At 38.7% G+C, this 24,415-nt stretch overlaps 1 long non-coding RNA gene across 1 annotated transcript; it reads right to left on the bottom strand.

Moving 5' to 3' along the window:
- Positions 1-1,064: 1,064 nt before the first annotated feature.
- Positions 1,065-24,415, bottom strand: LOC124283393. The gene is made up of 4 exons (XR_006900337.1): positions 24,256-24,415; positions 17,494-17,498; positions 4,692-4,702; positions 1,065-1,076 (listed from the first exon to the last, which is right to left on the bottom strand). It is a non-coding gene; the product is annotated as an uncharacterized LOC124283393 (long non-coding RNA).

Below are 24,415 nucleotides of genomic sequence, written 5' to 3'. Positions count from 1 at the left end.
GGTAGGTGTTAAGTTACTCCTTATCACTTTTGCCATGGTGTCAACTTTAGCACCTATTTATTAGGACCGGATATGTAGTTCGGGAGCCGTATTAATAAGAATTGTCTTTGAAACAATCTATGTCAATATAATTGAGGTGAGTGTACTGAATAGGCTATACATATTGGAACTGATTTACGAACTATATACTAATTAGTTTGTTTTGTGGTAAGTGGTTGCACGCGCTGATTGAATCAGACGATATTGTTTGGCAAGATTGTAAACACAATGATTGTCCTCCTGTGGGGGTACGTAAGTCCCAAACATTCAAAGTAAATTTAAACATACCAATATTTTTAAGCGTAGAATATGTGTTATTTTAACTTATGGCTAAATAGTCTAAACTTGCTGACGGCTGAAGGGATGGTGTAAATCCAGCTAGGGTCCATGCAGGAAGCAAATGTACTGTAAGTCCCCATGGTCCCCAGTATGGTGTCGTCATATGAGCGAAATATTCTCAAGCATGACGTAAAACCCAATTTCACCTCACCCTAGTATGGTGATCTACCTTCAGTCGTTAGCAATCTACAGCCTGTTTTTATATTGTATTGTCATTTATAGTTCCAATATTTTAGATTAAATTGCTAGTTTTAAATGGATATCTGTGATACACTAGTAGTTTTACTGTTCTTCGTCAACAGGTTTTTTTTAATTTCTAACTTTATTCATCTTTGATGTTATTATAAAATGTTCTCGTCACGGTATGGCTGAAATATTGCCGATGTGACGATAAATATTAACTCACTCACTCACTCACTGTAAACAAAATGTCTACGAGTACTGTCACTGAAACTGAAGTACGAAAGGGACCTCAGATATGAGAAAACCAAATTGGTCAGCAGATGAAAATTTATTACTTGTACAATTGATAGAAGAACATAAGAGTGTTTTGAGAGGGAAATTCTCTCAAAAGGTATCAGTGAGTACAAAGAAATCTGCATGGCAGGCGATTGCCACCCAACTGTCAGTGGCCTTTCCTCACGTCGTCAGAACGCCTGACGAATGTGAAAAAAAGTGGTACAACATTCTATCAAAATCTCGCCAGCAAATTGTTTCATATAATCGACAAATCACTGGAACAGGTTCCGGTAAAATTCCAGCATTGAAACTAAATTGTACCCTAACAAACAATGACGATATCAATGTGACAATGTTTTTATAGATGAAAATGAAATGAAAAATGTTTCTATTTCATAACTAGATCAAGCAGTATTATCAGGGTTGATGATGAGGATAACACACATAATTTTTTTATTTGATCCAAGGCCTATGATTGCTTCTGCAGGAATTAATTGTTTCCAGTTAACATATGTATAAAATGCAGAATAAATATTGGAAAATGCAACGCTCAGAAATATGTTCATTGATTTTCATCGCATCATTATATTTTGTGCCATTTACATGTACATGCCATTCGATGAAGCAACTTTTCAAAACAAACAAAAAAGGACTAACAACAAAAAATTTAAACATAATCTGTACAATAAGCAGAATATATAAATAATAACATAATATCTAATCAATGAAAATGCAAAGGGATAATAAGTTAATTATATTATTTGAATGACAACATTTCTCTATCATTAGTTTAAAAGTGTGATGTACAGATACGGAATCAGAAATATTTAGTCAGTGATAAAATGATGTCAAATGTTTATATTTTAATGTTTTAATTATTATATGTTATTTTTAATCATATATTTACAGGGGGTGGTCGAAATACTGCCAAACTTTCAGCTGTAGCTCAGACAGTCCACGACATCCTGGGTGAAACAAATGTTTCCATTTCTGGACTGGAGGAAGGCATTGACACCTCCTTTCTCCAAGTCATTGATATGACAAGGTAAAATTGCAATTGAAATTGCAAATACATAATTATATAACCAAACATTATTAAAATAATTAGTACCATTTATGCTAAATGTGTGAAGTTGTTCTCCTTTTGGGTTTTTATAAGAAATATCTACATGTATCTTGTTAGAAAATAGATATTAGCAGGGATGAACGTATCACACACAGGATGAACAGTTGCTGGTGTGTGGAGGACAGGTATTGATGATTAGTCAATATTCAGTATATCGAGTATTTGACACCCTGAAACATTTTATATCGTAATCAGTTTACATAATCAACATGGATACATACAAATAAAAACATCACAATAATATAAAAAAATATTCAACAGCATTGTATCTTACAGTATAATAACATGTGCACTCATTATTTCTACTCTTTATATATACAGTTCACTGGATAAAGAGAGCCTGTTTGCAGCAATGCCTCCAGTGCAGACAGTGCAGACGGCGCAGCCCACATACAGTATGCACATGCAGGACTTCCAGCCTGTACAAAATCCACCACTGCCTTGCCCAGATCAGGATAGGGACCATCAGGCCAGGAAGCGCCAGCTGGAGCTTGATGCCCTAGAAGCTCAGCTGCACTGAAGATCACAAAAATTAAAAATGAACTTTAAGCATGATATGTAGAAATTTCCATCAGATAAATGGACTCAAACATATTAATTATTGCTTAAGAAAACTTCCTTTGGCTTTTAGTATGGTAAGAAAATGTAAACAAAAAATACATTATGACTAACGATAATGAAAAGAGTACTTACCTACATGCTTATATCATTAACATTTGTATCAATTCTATCAATTATATGTGTTCATGACTTTTCACAATAAAAGCATTACCAATTATTAAGTTTTGGATGACATTTTTTCATAGGGCCTACGTCATTTTCAAAATACCCATTATTTGTCACCAGATGTTTACATGTACATAGGTATGCGTAGATATACAGTATTGTTTCATATTGCATATGAAACATGGCTTGAGCAGGTTTGACTGCATCTGGTAGCATGCAAGATATAAGTCATTTTCACATTACCCATTATTTTCCAGCAGGTGTTTACAAGTACATAGCTATGTGTAGACTCATAATATTGTTCATGTTGTACATGAAAAACGGCTATTTTCTGGTGTTAAATCAATGTATCCTTCACCAAACTTTCCTAACCAGGTGCTCTTTCCATGCTTTGCTTGATTGGGTACAATCACATAATAAATATAGAACAATCTCAGGCACCTATTTACAAGATGAACACACAGATGAATCAATGTATCCAATCTTATGCAAGTGATTATTAGTTGTCAAAATATTCTGAATTATCTTGTATTGAAACCAGTTTAGATTAACATTTTGAGTACATCGATTAGCCATCAAATTAATATTTTACAATTTATTCTGTTGGAAGACTCAAACAAATATTTCTTCCCATTTTTATTATCCATTTGTAACATAGTGTTTTGTGAAACTGTTTACTACAAGTTATTTTGGAGATACTTGGATTATGGGTCCGTGATTGCATTGCTCATACCTATGCCAGTTTAGAAAATGTTTTCATGATCATAATATCGTTGTAAAATGGTAGGACCAAAATTGTATGCCATTTTTGACAGTGTGCCTGATTAGACAGGTGCTGATGTTGGCTGGTTTCACTGTAGTACAAGGTAAATTAGGGCAGGCAATTATGTTTTCCACATGTTTAAAAGTGAAATTTCTCCTTATATTATATTCAATCAAAACATTGTTGTTGTGCCAAAGTGATTGATGTATGACCTCTGTACTATGAGTCTCATTCTGAGCAAATTGTTACATATTCAGACCATAACTCCACAACATCCATCCATAATCTATTTCAAACAGTGGGTAAGATATATTTGTTATAAAAACCATCCGCAATCCACAGGATTACATAGTGAAGCCTTTTCTATACATGTAGATTTGTCTCACAGCAGTCGTGTAATCCATGCAAGTTTTGGGGATTTTATAATATTTTCTACCTTTTGGAATACTAAAGCCTCCATTTTCATACTTCATCTTCTTAGATTTACACTATCTTAATTAAATTTTGAATACATATGGAGCAACTACTGAACTGCTACTATTTGATTTTCATAAATGGTTAAAAGTAAATTATATTGTTGATGCTTTTTGAAAATTTCTTTTGTCATTAACTTGTATTTATTTATCTGTTGTCTGTTGAATTGAACACAATAAAATTGGTTGTTCAAGTTAAATACTTTCTTTCTCATTGCATATAAGATTATACCTTTCAATTTAGAAGTGAGTGTTTACAAACTGCTGTCTGTACCGGAGACCATTCCCAGCTGGTTGGACGATTGGCAAGTTGAAGCCATTGTTGCCTGGTAGTGGAGGATTCCCTGGAGGCAGGCCAATGTTTCTGTCTTTGCAGATGTTTTGCAGCATATCACAAACTGTTATAACCTGTTAATGTGTTATATTACATTTGATATAGGGTCTTAGATTCTGAGGTACATTGTAAGGAATAAAAAAAATGCCTCTCTATTTTGAATTACCATTAGAATTAATTCTGTAGTTTTGGAAATAACTCAATCTCATTACATACATTTCACAGTCACCTTTGTGTAACAATACATGAAAGCATTTCCATAATAAATGATGATTCAAATAATTTCATATGATTAACAATATCACAATTTCATCAATAACAATGGAGGTAAGACATTGAATTTACAAACCTTTGCCGCCTTTTTGGGTTTGAGACGAATTTCACCATGAAGACGTGAAATCTTTTCATCTGTCCTATGCCGCGTTCCACTACACATCTAGTTGCTTTGTGTGCACTGCAATATTTCATATTACTTATAGAAATGTAGAAAAATCTGTGATATCATTTGTTGTTAATATAGTAAAAAAACTACATTTGCGGGGAGGCTATATTTGATGTCAAACAAATTTTGTGTGTATATTTTTGAATAATATGATTATTCAAATAGGTCAAATATTAAAGGTATAAACAAAATAAGAAACATACCTACATTAATATATCAAAATAAAATTAATGAATGATAATCATTCACAAAGTAAATATTTTCAAGGGTTTTGAATTATTCTACACTTAAATAAACATCACAGTAATGTAGAGGTCTAGGAGTCTCAGACTTAAAATTGTTTAACTATATTATTATAATATTATTTACTATATACATGATAATTATATATATACTTGCATTGTTTTTATAAGGATTTGTTACGTTCCAGTATAATACAATGTATTTAGGTATCCCGTATGCCAAGGGAAGTCACTCTCATTCTTCATGTTACAAGTTTTCATAATATTTACCTGTTGTATCTTGTCTGTTGTCCAGCCTGTGGGTGAATAAATGGTGTCAAAAGCCACCTGCGACACGGGTAACCACTGTCTCAAAGCAAATGGCAACCATTAGGTATGATTCCATTTTCAAACAATAATCTCACACCACTTTCGTTCAGGATACGTGCGTAATGTGTAGCACCCGGCCATTTCGCAACTATGTCGGAGATTCTGTCGTCGGAATAAAAAACCACCTGAACATTCAACGAATGGAAGTTCTTCCTGTTAACATATTCATTCTCATGCTCGGTTGGTGCAAATATCTTCACATGGGTGCCGTCTATAACCCCTACGACACCCGGGAATCCACCAATGGCATGAAACTGGCGTTGATGGCGTTGTATTTCTTGACGATTTATAGGCATTCTTATGAAACGGCCAATAAGTTGTGGTTTACAAAAGCATTTAAAGTCTATGTGATGACATTGCTAACTGAGGGTTGACTTATTCCAAAGTCATCTCCGTTGCAAAATTGCATGTTTCCTGTGGCAAGGTACCGAAGGGTAATTGCAACTTTGCTGTCAGCGTCTATCGCCATATTCCGCTTGGTTGGAGACGTTAGCTCATTTCTCACCAAATCGGTCACAAACCTCATGCCAGCACTGTCCAGGCGGTACCGAGATATCAATTCAGTATCATTATATTCATTAAATACATCTTTTTCGTGGTCGAAAAACTCTCAGGTGGTGTCGCTGAGCAGCCGTCTTTTCTCAGGTAAGAAAATTCTTAACTTGCTAGGAGTGCATGATGAGGACTCCTAACACTTTGTAAAGTTAAGAGTAATTCTAAGAGTAAAATCACTTTATTAATATCACTTAAGAAAAATCTTACATTTGAGATTACAAATTGATTTATTCTTAGAATTAACCAGTGTTAAGAATTATTTTTCACTCTTAGAATCTTTATTAATACGGCCCCTGGTAGGTGTTAAGTTACTCCTTATCACTGTTGCCATGGTATCAACTTTAGCACCTATTTATTAGGACCGGATATGTAGTTCTGGTAGGTGTTAAGTTACTCCTTATCACTGTTGCCATTGTTATTGACGTCTAAAGCTGCATTGTTCTGCATATATATATCTATGACGTCTATTGTGGGCCTAATTATCAGTGTATCATTGCTGAATCATGAACGTCAGAAATATACTCACCACACATTGAAAATGTCCCCAACAGAGTTGATCCTATCCATGACACTTTGACCAAATCACCGTCAATTTCCTTTAAAATAGCTGGCGTTAGCACCCCAACAGAGAAGATCAAAACGCCATAGAGGAACTCGATAGTAAAACAAGCAGCAAGGACTACCTTGGCATATCCTCGGTCATTATTTGCAGGCATGTTTGGTTTCATATGTAACACGTATTCCTGTATAAAATTTCTCCCTTGTGTTTCGTTCCTATCTGATAAGATCAATGTTTCTGAATGGAAGATCACACAATTTGCCAATATTATAGCCGCAGCTTAGCGTGCTACGCAAATTAGATTCTATTTGTATGCATATAAAGAACACTTAATGCGTGAAATTGTAAACAGGCATTTGCACATCAGCCGTGATGCATTATAACATTGTATCCATAAGGATAATCAAACTTGGATAGAAACTGACAGTCTATGTCCAAACTGTACTTCCTTTGTAGTATGGTGATCTACCTTCATGTGTTGGCAATCTATAGCCGCTTTTTATATTGTATTGTCATTTATTGGTAAAATATTTTAGATTTAATTACTAGTCTTAAATTTATTCCTGTGATAGTCTAGTTATTTACTGTCCTTCGTTGACGGGTGTTTAATAATGTAATTGTTTTTATTGTTAATTTATAACTTTTTAAGTCACAATATGGCTGAAATATTGCCGATGTGACCATAAATTTTAAGTCACTCACTCCTTTGTAGTCGTGTACAACTAACTGGTCTTATTTCCTCTCAAATGCTTAATTCACATATACCAAGAATAAGTGGGAAAACAAATTTAGCCTTACAAAATGTGTTCAATTATTCTTGAGAAGAAAAAGAAGCCAGTAAGGTTAAATTGCTCTCGGATTTGAATTGTTGTACACTGTATAACTGTATGTACATGTAGCAGTTTGGAAATGATGTGAATTTGTGAATAGACTAAACAAAATGACTACTACCTTTATATTTGACAGACAAATGAGTCTGACGGATGAGTAATATGTCTGTTAAGGAATCACAATGTGTGGGTAATGTACATTTCTGCAAAGGGTAGGACATGGAAAACTGAAGTGTAACTTCAACAGAAAGCTTTCAACAATTGCTTGCATGTAAAGTGTGCATGATGGTAAGGAAGGACAACAGCACAATGGACTTGGAATGTTGCTGCAACAAGACCGGATGATAGTGAACTTGGTGTACTTCCAGGTTGGGACAGTAACGTACATTTCATTTTCACATACTCAAAGCCTTATTTCCGAATGACTATTATACTTGTGAAGCTGAATGTTTTGGTACAAGCTGCATGTATCAAACCCTTTAACACACAGAAGATCATGCAAAATAATGTCATGTGTTACACATGACAATGAGACATGATATGGGCCTGCTTGTTGGGTCCGACTGTGGCAGCAGTAAACAATGGGGACAGCCGTAAACAAACCACAGGATCGAGTGAGTGCTTTACATATGGTAGGTCAGCTTAACCTAACGTGTCTTTGTCAACGCCTTCGGGCCAGGTGGCCGACTGTAGTTGTTTTCACATGTAGCATTGTTTTGGTGAATACTATTGTGAAAAATGTAACAGACGATATCTACTCTTTTGTCCACGTTATTGATTAATCTCACACCAACATTTCACATAGGAGAGACACATTTTTGTGTTTTAGACATCAACTTACCTTGTCCAAACCGATTCCCGCGTATCCCACTTCACACTATTATTGAACAAATGTCTGTTTACATAAATCAGTTTTAGTCTGGACCATGTATCGATAAACATTGTTATAGATATTTCTGGCTACGATCCTTGGAGGAAAATAGCATGCGCCGACTCTATCAATTAGTATAACTGTGTCTGGTGTATATCCAGGGATTATCAACTGTACCTGTGCCCAATGTGGTTCTTCTGTCGTTCAAAGGTAGTCTACTGTGTAATTCCAAGCCATTACCTCCAGTTATATAGCTTGGCTACATCCATTGTTCCATTTATTCCATCTGCCATGACAGATGATATTGTATGTTAATGTGGAGAATTTTTGAATTGGCAAATATTTGTTCTCTTTATCGTATACTATATCTTTTGGAAACATCGGAGAAAGTGAAAACAAGGGAACTTTTTTGTACACGTAAACAAATGTCAAACTCGTCTTAAAACACTTGGAATCTCTGCTGGCATCACGCTTGCTGTGATCCAGATAGTCACTGATACATCTCCAGATACAGATAGTTATGGTTCAGAATTGTGCCATAACATTTCTGAGAAATATGTTTACCATTCTATATTTTTATAACCATACACATATGTAATTTTCCGAATAGTGTTGCCCTTCATCATTAATCACTTAAAAAACCATACTTCGATTCACTTGATTGATATAATTGCCAGTCATAACTATTATTGGGATTAACTATGATATATCTATGTCACTTGTTATGATTTACAAAGTTAGATATTAATTATATACTCTCCCCAAAAAGAAACGCACATAGGAATTTCAACTGTATGTTTATGTTTATTTTGAAACATCTTGTAGGCTTTATGAGTCAATGAAATATAGCGAAATTGCACACTGGGAATGCAGACGTATCCGTCTTTGGCACCAACTCGAGGAAAGTCAGTTTGAGTGTCACATGGAGACGTGTGGTGGCGCTGAAGTCAATACCTCGTGTGACCACCGCGGGCATCCAGAACTGCACGGCATCGCCTCGGCATCGAACGAATAAGTCTCAGAATCTCGTGTTGCCAAATCGCAGCCCACTCTGCCTGTAGTGCCTGTGCGAGTTGCTGAAGTGTCCGTCGCTGAGGGTTACATCGTCGCACCCGTCTGTCCAGGGAATCCCACAGATGTTCGATCGGGTTTAAGTCCGGTGATCTTGAGGGCCAGGGTAGCACATTGATGTTGTGGTTCTGGAGGAAGTCTCTAGTGTGACGTGCTGTGTGGTGCCTGGCACTGTCCTGTTGAAACAACTCCCTCTGGCGATCAATGATTGGAAGGAGGTGTGGGCGTAGGATTTCGTCACAGTTCCGTTGAGCTGTCAGGTTGCCCTGGATCATCACCAAATCACTTCTCCTACGGCAGGTGATCTCTCCCCACATCATAACACCGCCCCGGCCGAATCTGTCCACCTGGGGAACGCAGGCGTCGGCGAAACGCTGACGTCGACGTCTGCTTTTTTCATGATGCGTTTCTTTTTTGGGAGAGTATATATCTTTAATCCGTGTGAGGATATGTAAGCTTTGACCCCGAGACGAAAAAGGAAGGTGTAAACCCCAGGCTGGCCAGTATTAGGCAGGTGCTCACAGACATCACCACCACCACGCTACTATGACCCCGAGACGAAAAGGAAAGGTGTAAACCCTAGCCTGGCTAGTATTAGACAGGAGCTCACAGACATCACCACCACCACGCTACTATGACCCCGAGACGAAAAAGAAAGGTGTTAACCCTAGCCTGGCTAGTATAAGACAGGAGCTCACAGACATCACCACCACCACGCTACTATGACCCCGAGACGAAAAGGAAAGGTGTAAACCCTAGCCTGGTTAGTATTAGGCATGTGCTCACAGACATCACCACCACCACACTACTATGACTCCGAGACGAAAAGGGAAGGTGTAAACCCTAGCCTGGCTAGTATTAGACAGGAGCTCACAGACATCACCACCACCACGCTACTATGACCCCGAGACGAAAAAGAAAGGTGTAAACCCTATCCTGGCTAGTATTAGACAGGAGCTCACAGACATCACCACCACCACACTACTATGACCACGAGACGAAAAAGAAAGGTGTAAACCCTATCCTAGTTAGTATTAGACAGGAGCTCACAGACATCACCACCACCACACTACTATGACCACGAGACGAAAAAGAAAGGTGTAAACCCTATCCTGGCTAGTATTAGGCAGGTGCTCACAGACATCATCACCACCACGCTACTGTGACCCCGAGACGAAAAAGAAAGGTGTAAACCCTATCCTGGCTAGTACTAGGCAGGTGCTCCAAGACATCACCACCACCACGCTACTATGACCCCGAGACGAAAAGAAAGGTGTAAACCCTAGCCTGGCCAGTATTAGGCAGGTGCTACAAGACATCACCACCACCACGCTACTATGACCCCGAGACGAAAAGGAAGGTGTAAACCCTAGGCTGGCCAGTATTAGGCAGGTGCTACAAAACATCACCACCACCACGCTACTATGACCACGAGACGAAAAGGAAAGGTGTAAACCCTAGCCTGGCTAGTATTAGGCAGGTGATCACAGACATCACCACCACCACGATACTGTGACCCCGAGACTAAAAAGAAAGGTGTAAACCCTATCCTGGCTAGTACTAGGCAGGTGCTCCAAGACATCACCACCACCACACTACTATGACCCCGAGACGAAAAGGAAAGGTGTAAACCCTATCCTAGTTAGTATTAGGCAGGTGCTCCAAGACATCACCACCACCACGCTACTATGTCCCCGAGACGAAAAGAAAGGTGTGAACCCTAGGCTGGCCAGTATTAGGCAGGTGCTCCAAGACATCACCACCACCACACTACTATGACCCCGAGACGAAAAAAGAAGGTGTAAACCCTAGCCTGGCTAGTATTAGGCAGGTGCTCACAGAAAACACCATCATCACGCTACTATCATTATGTGGTACTTATAGCTTCTTTTATATAATTCCCTACAAAACGTAAATATGTGTATGGTGTATGAGGCGCTACGATCTCAGTGACATTACTTCCTTCCGGGAACAAAATCAGTCCGGCACGCGTTGTAAGATACCTGGTGAAATCGTTGAATATGCCACGAAATATGGTTTATGTTATACCTTGCATGATCTGTGTTGTGTAACATTGCAGGTTCTGTTCTATATAACATTGCGTCATGCACCTTTAGCAATTTGTTTGAAGTTTTATTAGTATACGATATTTATATAGCGCACATATCCAGGCAACTAGTGCTTGCTCAAAGGCGCTGGTATTTTTTCCCTCGATCATTGGATGACAGTCTCAACTGCACATCGTGTTATCAATCTCAACTCCCTGGGAAGTATACAACTCTTGCAGCCACTAGGCGCACCGAGTTATTGTTGCTTTCTCATCCTAACGAGGTACCCATTCACAGCTGGGTGGACTGGGACACATAGCCACAGTACTTTGTCCAAGTTCAATTGGACGTTGCCGTACCAGCAAGTAGATGTTTGCACGTATTCATGTGGCCACCATCTGGTCATATACCAACGGATTCGTGGTTCTTTTAAGTGCGCAGGGTTGTGTACTGTACACTAGGGGTTGTGACAACACTTAAAGAGTCTGCACACAAAGTTGACTTCACGGTTTTTACACCCGGTCACAGGTGGGCTCGATCCCGACACCTCAACCTCCCTGGATCACTGGCCTGGCGCCTTAGCCAGATCGCCAAACCACGCCCCAAGATTTATGTCATGCAAGTCGTGTTAAATGTTGATTTTTATTTTTATATAAAAAATAGTTTCCTTTATACAACGCATTCATACGCTTGTAAGACGTCTTGGACGCGCGCCGGCAAACACACACACGCCCGCACGCACGCACGCACGCACGCACGCACGCACACACACTTCTTCTGAAGTGAACAGTTGTAGAAGAAGGCACACATGGTGGATGGAGCGGGAAGTCAGATTGGGTAGATCCCATGGCCATGTCAGAGGTAAAGTTAAAAGGTATTCTGCTTCTGTAAATGACATTTAGAAACTGGTATGATGAAGTGGAACACTTTTTATGCATAGAAAACTTTTTAATCGATGCTACGTTTCGGTGTAGATCCTAACACCGTTATCAAGGAAGCATTATGGACAATATATAATCGCAAGAACTACCAGTAATGTCATCACACTGTATGTACATCAAAGTCTTCAATTCTATAATCTCAAGTATCCGTCATGTATATATTCTCATTGTACATAATGTTGTGTATCACTTACTTGTGTGGAACTTTAGTGAATATGCTATCGCGGTATCAATCTTTGCTGATACAGAAAACAAATAGATACAATCGGCAACCTGGATTAGTAACAAAAGGATAATGGTTATATCGCTCTTGCTTTAGGAGTGTATCGATAGAGTGAGTGATATAGTTAAAATTTTACATCGCATCGGCAATATTACAGCAATGAAAACAAGGTAATCAATTTAAAATATTTGTCGAGAAAGGACAGTAAAACCAACTAGACTATCACAGCTATATACTAGTATTTAAAACTAGTAATTAAATCTAAAATGCTTTAACTATAGAGGACGATACAATATAAAAACAGGCTATAGATTGACAACAACTGATGGTAGATCACCATACTAGAGACCATGGGGACTTTTGCTATCTTCATGGAGCCTAGTTGGATATACACCATCTTTTCAGCCGCTGGCAATTGTAGGAAATATTTAGCCAAACTTTAAAAGAACAAAAACACTACGTTTTAAAAGGTTGGTAAGTTTAAGTGCACTTTGAAAGTTTTGGGACTTTTTGGTACCCTCTCCGGAGGACAATAATGTTACGATACTTAAACCCCCCTTGAGGATACAGCCACTAACAATCCAAGTTGATCATCTAAACTACCATTTAAACAATACCTCTTATCTATTTACAAAACATATTATTCAAATATTTGTCTATTAATTCTATGTCCTTTAAAAAAACAATTATTAAATGAAAATTAACATTATAAAAAGGTCTTTCATTGTTTTGACATTATAATATTTATCCCTTGTGGTGTATCAATAGAAAAAGAAACGACAAAACCCTTTTCCCTAGGAAATCTCTGGTGGACCAGAAATGGTTCGTCGTTTGGCTATTGGTATTGCCGTATTTAGCAGCATTACAGCTGTACAGCGTGGTCTGTAAACAGTCGAGTCTGAACCAGACAGTCCACTGTTTGACACCATGCGATACTGTAATCAGTCAAGTCTGAACCAGACAGTACACTGCTTGACACCATGCGATACTGTAAACAGTCGAGTCTGAATCAGACAGTACACTGCTTGACACCATGCAATACTGTAATCAGTCGAGTCGGAATCAGACAGTACACTGCTTGACACCATGCGATACTGTAATCAGTCGAGTCGGAATCAGACAGTACACTGCTTGACACCATGCGATACTGTAATCAGTCATGTCTGAACCAGACAGTCCACTGTTTGACACCATGCGATACGATGACAGTGCATATGAATCAAATAGTGGTGACTTGCAGGTGTTCATGAAAAGGTATCCTGATCCCCCGATGGCACCCATCGTTAACACATGCAAAGGCAATGTAAAACACGAGCTAACACAGTTTTGGTCTTCTACTGCCCCGAATGAAATGTTATTCTTTTGACAAGTAAATGTTAATTCATACATGAAGTTTCAAGGTCATGTTGACTTTCAAAGGACTGTCGACGTTGTGAAGAATTTCTTCCCTTGAACATGGGTAAGAGGGCTCCACAGACAGACGCCAGTATCATGCAAAGACCTGCAAATATACATCAGAATGAAAACGGGATATCATTCTGCATACCCAGGGAAATGACAGAAAATACATGTGTCGATATTATTGTTCCACTACTGCAAAACTACATTTTCTTAAAGTGCTTTCTTTTTGTACCCTGGAAGGTCCGTGGTCTTCAGTAACAACAAAGAAACCAACCAACTAACAAAGGCTTTCATGACGACTTGGTTGTATTTTCTTCAATGTCAGTGTGGTTTTGTTCGGAGGTCATGACCAAAGAGATTGCGACAAGTACTACTGAATACATTCAATAGTCTCATGTAAAGGCAGTGTCATTAGATCACAATATAATAGTTACTTGTGCTCCTTTTTCGATATTTCCCACATATGCGTTTAAAAGTAATGTGTATCTGGTCCGTTTTAATATTTGAAAACAATAAACTAGCAATTTTCAGTTTACCTGCAAACACAAAAGTGTAGTCGTACACTCCACTAACTTCAAAGATGGTACCTGAAACATCCATGTGCAGTTGGTTACACAAAAAATGATGTCGGTTCACAGACAAGCGATAACAGAAGGTAAAGCAACAAAGGGTCGTGATTGTTGTAACCCTGAGTTCTTGAACCTACTTTATATCATTAAACGTTGAAATATCATGCTTCAATGTGCACCACATGTGGTGGAATGCAAATACAAATGGCAGGAATACTGCACACCACAAACCGAATGGTGAAGTCATCACTCTTGTCCATCAGATTAAATGTTACATATTAAACATGACTGCATCGCTATCTACTAATATACTAAAATTGTTGATCACCACAGCAACACTACTTACTTGCAAGGGGAGCTCCAACCAGGAATCCAATTCCAAAAGAAAACATCATTCCGAATCCAACTTCTATAGCAGACAGTCCAATAAGGTCTATAGTAATAGGACTAAGGAGTGAATTTGGTCCTCCCATTTGCAGTCCAAAGATTGCTGCATATATGCATTGTAGGTAGAACTGATTCGACATGAGAGGAAATAACAAGGTTATCAACCCTCCCATGCCAAGCATCCCCATATGGAGAAGGTAGTAACCAATGGCAGGGTCTGTGGCAGCATGATTGTGAAAAGGGTACTAGACTCGGTTGGTGAATTTCCGTTAGAAGCTGCATAGTTTGGCAGATGAAGATAACAAGATGATTCTCCTATAGACCAAAATAAAATGCTTACTACATACACAATAAATCCACTTCGCATAGCAACAGAAAAATGATTTTGTAGCAGTTTATATTTTCTACTTTCCCCAGACGGTGTTGTGTCAAGTACATGAGCTCCGTTATCATCGAAAACCTGACTAGATGACTTTTGGATTGTCAATTTGGACTCGATATTCTCTTTGGTGAACTTGTTTGCTTCAGGTTGATGTTTTTCATCAGTGTCCTCATCACCCATCAATCGTTTTGATTCACTTTCAAGCGCCACTGATGAATCACTACCACACGGTTTGGTTGGATCCTTTGTACACCTGATAGGAAGCTCTTCAAAAGATTCGTTTGCTGTTTCAGCACTTTTGCTGTCCTGAGGCCTTATGATAAACCCAGCTATGCATATATGGAATGACAAGGCCCCTAAGATGAGTATTGTCCCACTTGAGTAATATGTCTCAAGGAGGTATCGGATCAATGGAGCTCCTAGAAACATTTCACATCCACCTCCAGACATAGACACAGCAAAGGCTATTGGACGCTTCTTGTCGAAGTAGTGACCAGGAACGGATCCGGCAACGTTGACACTCAAGGCAAATCCACAACCTGTATTAAGAGAACCCTGATAAAACTGTATCATTGTTACTCGACTGATCTGTTATCTATGCACGATACCAGTATATTGAATGACCCAAAGCTTATTAAAGAGCCCAAAATATACATAGGAAAGCTGCTCAAGTGAACCAAAGTAAACGTATCAGTACATCAACCAAAATGACCAATAACATGAGCATAATGTACCTGAAAGTAAGCTATATGTTTCAAGAAGGCCGGGCACAGTTCTGGTATAATGACCAATAGCATGAGATGATTTAACTGAAAGTAAGCTATATGTTCCAAGAAGGCCGGGCACAGTTCTAGTAAAATGGCCAATAGCTAGAGAGTGATTTACCTGAAAGTAAGCTATATGTTCCAAGAAGGCCGGGCACAGTTCTAGTAAAATGGCCAATAGCTAGAGAGTGATTTACCTGAAAGTAAGCTATATGTTCCAAGAAGGCCGGGCACGGTTCTGGCAAAGGAGGCTGCTGTGAGTCCACTGAATGTGATCAAACCTCCAACACATGTTGTTACCCTGGCACCAAATTTGCGGTTAAAAATACACACGAATGGACCTAGAAAAAGGACATTGTAAACAGACACGATAATGTTTTGAGAAATATATTCCACAGAATGATGCTGCCTTCTCTTATGGAGGGCATATATTTTTCTGCACTTGATGTATTGGGTCCAGGGTTTAGGATAAAGTCAAATGATAGATCAAAGAATTACCAAATAGAAATATATTTCGATCACAACTTATACAGAAAATGAATAATATTCTTGAATTTGCTGCCCAGGTGGTTGAGAGGGTGGGTGGTGGTGGTGGTGTGTGTGTGTGTGTGTGTGTTGTTTTACGCCGCTTTTAGCATTATTCCAGCAATATCACGAGGGGGGACACCAGACATAGGCTTCACACATGTGGGGAATTTAACCCGGGTCTTCGGCATGACGAACAAACGCTTTAACCACTAGGCTACCCCACCGCCCCTCAAGTGGCTGGAATTACTCGAGGTCTTTTAGTTATAAATCATCATCAAGCAGTCACTACTTTTTTGTTACAACTATGTAAAGATACAATGTCATAATACTTCAACATATGAACCCAGTAAAGTGATCGTTGCGTTCAGCGTAGCTCCTACCCATGATGTCCTGGTCAGGTCACTGTCAATTTCCTCTGAGATGGCGCTGGTCATGGCTCCCACATTAAAAAATCAGCATGCCCACGAGAAACTGGATTCCAAAGGCTGCCGAGAGCACCACCCAAGAGTAGCCCCGATCTATGTGAGTCCCTTGTACAGCCATGACTGTCAGGCCTTGGGTCCGTCACTGCCAACACAAGTGGAACATTGTTGATCATCATACTATGAGAGCACCGCCGAAGAGTAGCCCTTATCTATAGTGAGTCAAAAAAGAAACTTCACAAAATGTAATTAGAAAATTAATGAATAATTTTACTCTGATGATACATCTATGTATCCGAAATGGGATCCCTAGCTTTCGACTCTAGAAAAACGTTAGCAAAACCCACTTAAACCCATCCATTCGTCGTGCAAATGAAGTTAGTGCCAAATCAGGTTTTGCACGTGCAGTCGATCACGTAATCTTCGCATCGAAGTTTTCTTCATATGCACGTGTTTGCATTGGCCTTAAGAATTAAAAAAACACTTTTAAACCACAGTTCTAACGGTACTTGAAAAGCCACGATTGTCAAATGTGCAACGTGAACGTGCCGTTATTGACGTCGCAAGAGCAATGGGATGCAGCCGTCGTACTGTGTATGACTTGCGAGGTCGTCTACAACGAACTGGCACCACTTCTGATCGCCCAAGGTCGGGTCGTCCACGTGTGACGTCACGAGCAGAAGACCGTCACAACGTCATACGTCACCTACGTGACAGATTTCTGCCGGCTATCCGAACCAGGGCTGAGATGTTTAGAGGTCGACTGTCCTCACAGACTATTCGAAATCGGTTGCTGGCTGCCAATCTCCTTTCTTGACGTCCATATCGTGAGCCAATATTGACGCCGTTTCATCAACGTCAACGTCTGCTGTGGGCCCAACGTCACCTCCGATGGACCCAGAGAGACTGGAATCGAGTCGTCTTTAGCGATGAATCCAGGTTTACCCTCAGGTTCGCGGACGGCAGGCATAGAGTCTTGAGACGCAGTCGTGAACGGTATGCCCAATGTTGTGTACAGGAAGTCGACAGATTCGGGGGCGGAAGTTGCATGGTGTGGGGTGCTTTCTGTGGGAACAACCGTTCCCGACTTCTGGTCATCCGTGGAAACCTCACAGCTGCTGCTTGCCGAGACCAGGTGCTCACCCCTGAACTCGTTCCTTTCATGGCGGCTCATGGCCCACGTCTACAGTTCCAGCATGATAATGCTCGGCCGCCTACCGCGATGTTGACACCAAATTTCCTTCAAAACGCTGGAATCAACGTCATGGACTGGCCATCGAGGTCCCCTGACCTTAATCCAATAGAGCACGTTTGGGATGCACTTGGGAGAAGGCTTCGTGGTCTTCCAACCTCAGAATTTGCAGGAACTTGGCGCTGTCTTGCAAGAGCAATGGCGCAGAATCCCCAACCACGTGTTCACAAGCATCAGGCAGTCGATGAGGAGACCGTGTTTGGCAGTGGTGAATGCGCGGGGCGGCCATACACGATATTGAACTGAGAAATTTCGCATTTTTTATTCTTGTGTCTTTTCCCGTCACTGCCAACACAAGTGAACCAGTTTTTATCATTCCAGCATGTAAAACTATTACAATTCCTACAGGAAAACCAGTGGCTGATATAATGATAGCCATCATCACATCGACATGTCGGTGTCGTTGTGGGACAACGCAATACCAACTAATTCATCGAGTCTGATGTATGCTGCAATCTTTACCTTATCCGGATTTCAGAATTCTGGGACAGTCTGAATTGGGGTGATATATTGACTTTACATGCTTTACTTGTATCAATTATTGCCTTTCCTATCACATGACGTACATGTTACCAAGTCATTCAATGTACCACTTTGAGCTGTCCTTTTGACTTGATTTGAGTTCAGTGGATCACGGCACATGGGGAATTGAGGTGTGTATATACAACAGACATCTATACTGTAACAACTCGGAATCATGCATACAGTTACCATATAAATAGGTGAAAAGACGTACTGTGTTTGAAATTTAATATGGCGTATGGCAAGGAGAATATCACGTTCAAAGCTTTTATTACACAGGCAATTATCAGTCCAATGGGAGAATGCAACCAAAGCTGCCTTTTAGGTGCTGGAGGGTTAAGTCATATTACCATCTCATTCTACCTGGTATCCATTCACTGCTGGCTGAACAAAGGCACATATCGGACAAATTCATCAGCGTGGGAGAGGACTATACCAAGAAACTCTCCCAGGAGCCAAACTGTCGAAGATGGTCACCCATTCGAGGACTACATCTGAGGTTTACATCAATGTGTCCTTCAACAATATTTCAGTTTTTCACAACCTGTCAGCTTGATATTGGACAAATGTCCAAAGTGATGAATGTGTATGGTGCTAGGTTTCGAACCTATGATCATAGTTTTCTGGTGCGACTAAGAGATGCAACCGTGCACAGTGAATTGCACAGCCTAAAATGCCAGGGCCACCGTGTGCCGTCATTACAATGATTAGAAGCGAAAAGAATCTGTATTGCTGCTAAAATACGTTTTATTGGCTAAATACACCGACATTTACAATATATGAAATAATTTTCAATGCAACAGCAACAGCAACAAGAAACGCAGCTCCCCCATTGCCATTACTACTTCATTTTTAAAACCATTGGGGGTAACAAAGACAACTGAAGTCAGAAATAGAGTATAACTTTTTTCTGCGCAGGCGTAGACTAAATGACTTTCTACACATGCGCACCAGTAATCGAAAAGGGCGATAACACGACGATGCAACTTTTTCATTATGCCGCCTTGTCGTGTTGTTGCGCATTTTAAGGCTTTTTTTACACATCTTAGATGTAAATTCTCGCAATAGAAACATGCGACATAGCGACAAACCCTTCGTGTTGTATTATCAGCCCACACAGTATCGATCCTTCTTCACTGTCCACATGTTGGGCGACTGACTGTTATAGTTACCCGCTGTTGTGAAATACTCCCAGGCGATAACCTAGTTATAGCTTCCAGTGGTACAATGTCGGCGTGTGTTAAACAAACACGTGGTAGTCGTTCACCATGACATACCAAGATCAGCGTACGGTTGATAACATGCGATGAAATGTGTCACTGTTTTTGTAATACTTTAAGATTAAACCTGTCGTTCAAAACATACATAGGATTAGGGAGATGTGAATGAGCATGGAGGTTAATATAGTAACTGTAGCCTGACATATGTTTGATGGTTATGATAATGGGTCAGTATTCATCAGTTATCTTATCTCCTGACTTCGCCTTAATACCCAGGTCAGTGTCTATAGACTACAGAGCGACACATGTATACTTGATTACATCACTGTCCTACTAAGCACAATAGGAACTATTTTCAGAGCGTGTATGACGTTTACTTCATACGGGCTGTTGTGGTTGGTGGAGACTGCTGGAGAGAAGTCCGTAGCCTGTCATGGCTTGACGCATATAGTTTGGCATGAAATGCATGAGGATGCATGTAAATATCTCTTCATCCAATGACCCAATCGATCTCAAACTGTCACAGCAAAAATAACTTAGTTTCCGTTCTTGCGGAAACCTAATGGATACTGGGTAATGTAGGTTTCCGCTAGATTTCAGTATCCGGAAACAGACAATGCGAGTTTCCGCATAGTTTACAAAACTGAAACTAACAAATCTAGGTTTCCGTCAAGTTTCTACAACTGAAACTATCATTATGCGTTTCCATTTAGTTTCAGTTCGCTGAAACATTCATAGCAAAATGACTTAGTTTCCGTTATTGCGGAAACCTATTGGATAGTGGGTAATGTAGGTTTCCGCTAGGTTTCTGTTGGTTTCAGCTTAGATCAAATGGCAATCTTAGCTTTGTGCTGTTCCATTGGGGGTCAATATTTACTTACTGTTACATTTGCAAGATAATTTCTACAGAATCCAGCTAGGGTCCATGCAGGAAGCAAAAGTACTGTACGTTCCCTTAGTCCCTAGTATTTTGATCAACCTTCAGGTGTTTGCAATCTATAGCCCATTTTTATACTGTACCGTTAAAGTGTATTATTGTTACATGCCAGTTTTTAGTGTACATTTGTGATAGACTGGTTATTTTACTGTCCTTCGAAGACAGGTAAGTATATAAGTTTGTTTTTATTTCATGCACACATTTACAAATTTAGATTTACGACTTTCATAGTCACGATATGACTGCACGTGTGACTTTGTAACTCACTACCATTCTGCATAACTTGTGAATGTACCATTTATTACATTGTACACGAAAAACAACAAACACAGTAACACAGTCACTGATATGATTCATCTGTTTCATTATTTTGAATAGCTCACATTTCAACAGAACCAAACAATGTAGGTAGGTAGGTACGTAGGTACGTAGGTACGTACGTACGTACGTACGTAGGTAGGTAGGTAGGTACGTAGGTAGGTACATATGTATGTGAGAAGCCACAATCTTCAGCATTGGAGAACACAACTTCTGTATGAATATGCAAATACAAATATGTCAAAACCCTACAACATATCATGCATATGATGAAATGATGTCTACTCTTGCAGGCATAACATACTTGCTGTGGTATTTATTAAACAGATTTCAAATTCAAATGTTTATTGTATGAAAGGTCATGGGCCCATATACATGAAATGTACATTTGAAGCTGCCTCAATGTATCTTAACATATACACACTAACAATCTCACATAGAAAAGACATGGCAACTTGCTGACAATCATGAAGCTTCTATTGCACTCATACTGAGCAGACAGCAATCCTCTGATCTGGTACATATGAAGCAGAGCCTGAGTTGAGACAATTGCTTTGCCACACAGAGAAAGGGAAAACATAACCAAGTTGATTACAACGAGGCTTGAACCAGTCCACAACCGCAAACAGATGGTGTATGCTCTACTTAAGATCTGTGGGTGAATATGAAGAGTCCTGGTTGATGTCTGGCACAACATCGTTGCCATGCTTATCGTCCCACACAGACTCTGCATCATCCTGCAAATACAATACATACAATGCTTAGTAAAACTACAAAAACAGTCAAAGTAACACAGATATACATATTCAAACACATGCACAGTGGTACATCTGATCACAATGAAATTATAAAATTAGAACCACTAATTTGTAGATGTAACCAAAAGATTTTTTCACAATCACAAAGGAAAGATCTGTAGTATACATGTATATTGTATCTTCCATTGGACATGTCACTTATTTGAGTGATTGGTACCAGAAAATAGTAGCCAACCCAGTATTCTGAAGCAAATTGTGGTAATATTTATTGCTTTTACTGTACTCATATTCAAGGTAATATCTACTACCAAATCGCAAATTGAAATCTAAGCATAGGTAAGACGGTACATACATATTTTAAATAGATACGAATCATGTTTAAACACTGAATGTAACACCTGATTATATATATAATCTTAATTATTTCAAATTGAAATGACCAATTCAACTGAGAAAAGCATACAAAACCAAACATTTCCCAATGAATGAAAAATCGTGGGTATTTCTTAGTTTTATCAAGCAATATAATAATATTATTTTTAATGTGACCTTTACTTTAATTTAAAAACTGTAAAATGTGTAACACAACTTATTCACTTTCAGTTACATATCTGATATACAATAATTAAATATATTCGTTATTGATATATGATGGATAACAAAGGGACAGAGCAAACTGAAGTCGTTATGTGAAACCTATGAAGTGAAGTATCTTTGACGACTAACCTGATGAGAAACTGCCGTCCATTCCAGACGGATTCCTTGTTTCCTTGAAACGAACGACTGGCAGTGCGGACAGAAAACTGGTCTTTTTCTTGAAAAACATATCAACTTATAATTACACTGGAATCCAACCACTGTTACATTTTGAGTGATTATATTTTTCATAAAGATAAAGAAATTTATTCTATGTATCTATTTAGTGTTTACTTGTTTTTGAATAAATGCTGATGAATAAAAAATATTGTTTTAAGATTTTCTTTAATGAAATTAGGAGCATGGTATGGTGTAACTATAAATGATTACCAAGCCAAGACTCCTGTCAGTCTCCAACAAGTCAGTGGATCCACAATACGTATCTGTAAATTGAAACAATGATTCTTTTAGAAATGTTATGCGTGACTTGTGTCAATGCATTGTAAGGCTAAGAGGTTTAATAATTGATTACACAAATTATTACACATTCTATGAGTGTAAACTATATGTAATAATTGTTTTAATGGTTATAAAATGATAAAATAGATGAACTGGTATAATTGGATAAATACCGCCATATAGCTGGAATATTGCTGAGTGCGGTGTAATACTAAACTCACTCACTCAGATATATTGAGCTGACATTACATATAAACTAGTAATATATAGTGCAAAATTAGAGAAGTAAACTTATAATACATGGTATTTCCACCTTTCACGGTCCACTTTGATGTTGGCAATGTAAACAAATAAAACAATGGCGACCGGATCACGTCCACGCGAGACTACCTAAATCATTATAAAAACACACAGCTGACATTTTAGGTGTATAGTGTATGTTTATTTTGTTGTATAACGCGGAAAGATATTGTCAAACTGTAATGTTAGATTTAGATTAAAAAACAACAACAAAGTGTTTTTCCCGTGAGTCTTTGCGAGACGCCATTTTCATAGCCGCCTCAGTTTCCCTCAAAGCACTGGAAGAGAGAATTCGCTACCTGGAAAAGAAAGATGGACATGGCTGCGAAAAACTCGCAGTACCACGACCCTGTCAGGTAAGACCAAGTTATTTTGTTGTCAAATAACGTTTAATGAATTATTATTTACTTTACGTACAGAAATCCGGAGTGGTAAACAAGCCAATCTGTCGAATTACAGCCACTGGCCATAGGTATTCGTCACTATGCATTATTCGACTTACATGTTAATTTGGTGCAGCTAGACATATGTCTTGAATTTATTTAATATCCGTTTGATATTTTTCATATTTTGCACATGGGTCATGAACCATCTCAGCTACAAAGACATAATTTCCGGTTTATTTTCAATTCAGTGCGTGTCATGGTTATGGCAACTTTTAACATGGCGGTCTAAGGCAAGAATACGCAATATTGTATATATGTTGCTCATTTGATTTAAACAATATTTATTCATTATTTAATGAACGGATTGGTAAACAGGCTATAAGCCTATAGAAATACCTCTCCGAATACAATGCGATGGGAAACATTTTATATACATTCATCATTACAGACAAGAGAACACACCATTTGAGGAGTAAAAGACTTAATGAAAAAGACAGTAGTATAATTAATCAATTAGGTAAAAAATCGTTTTGTTAAGGTAAAATAGTCATGTACAGATTTTACAATATTTTCATTGACTCGTCAGAATATGAGTAACTTCCACATAGTACAGATAAAATATTAAAACCATTTATGTAATAGAAACACTGCGATCGAATTATATTAAAATTTGGACAGATAAATAGAAAATGAATGGCATCTTCATAATGATGGCCACAAGTGCAAGTAGACGTATTTTGAAGAAAACGGTCAAATTTATGTGC

This window comes from Haliotis rubra, unplaced genomic scaffold (assembly GCF_003918875.1).
Source record: "Haliotis rubra isolate DU_JTF1 unplaced genomic scaffold, ASM391887v1 Scf314, whole genome shotgun sequence".
In the NCBI taxonomy this organism is placed as follows: Eukaryota; Metazoa; Mollusca; class Gastropoda; order Lepetellida; family Haliotidae; genus Haliotis; species Haliotis rubra.
This window is presented reverse-complemented; position numbering and strand designations above follow the sequence as displayed.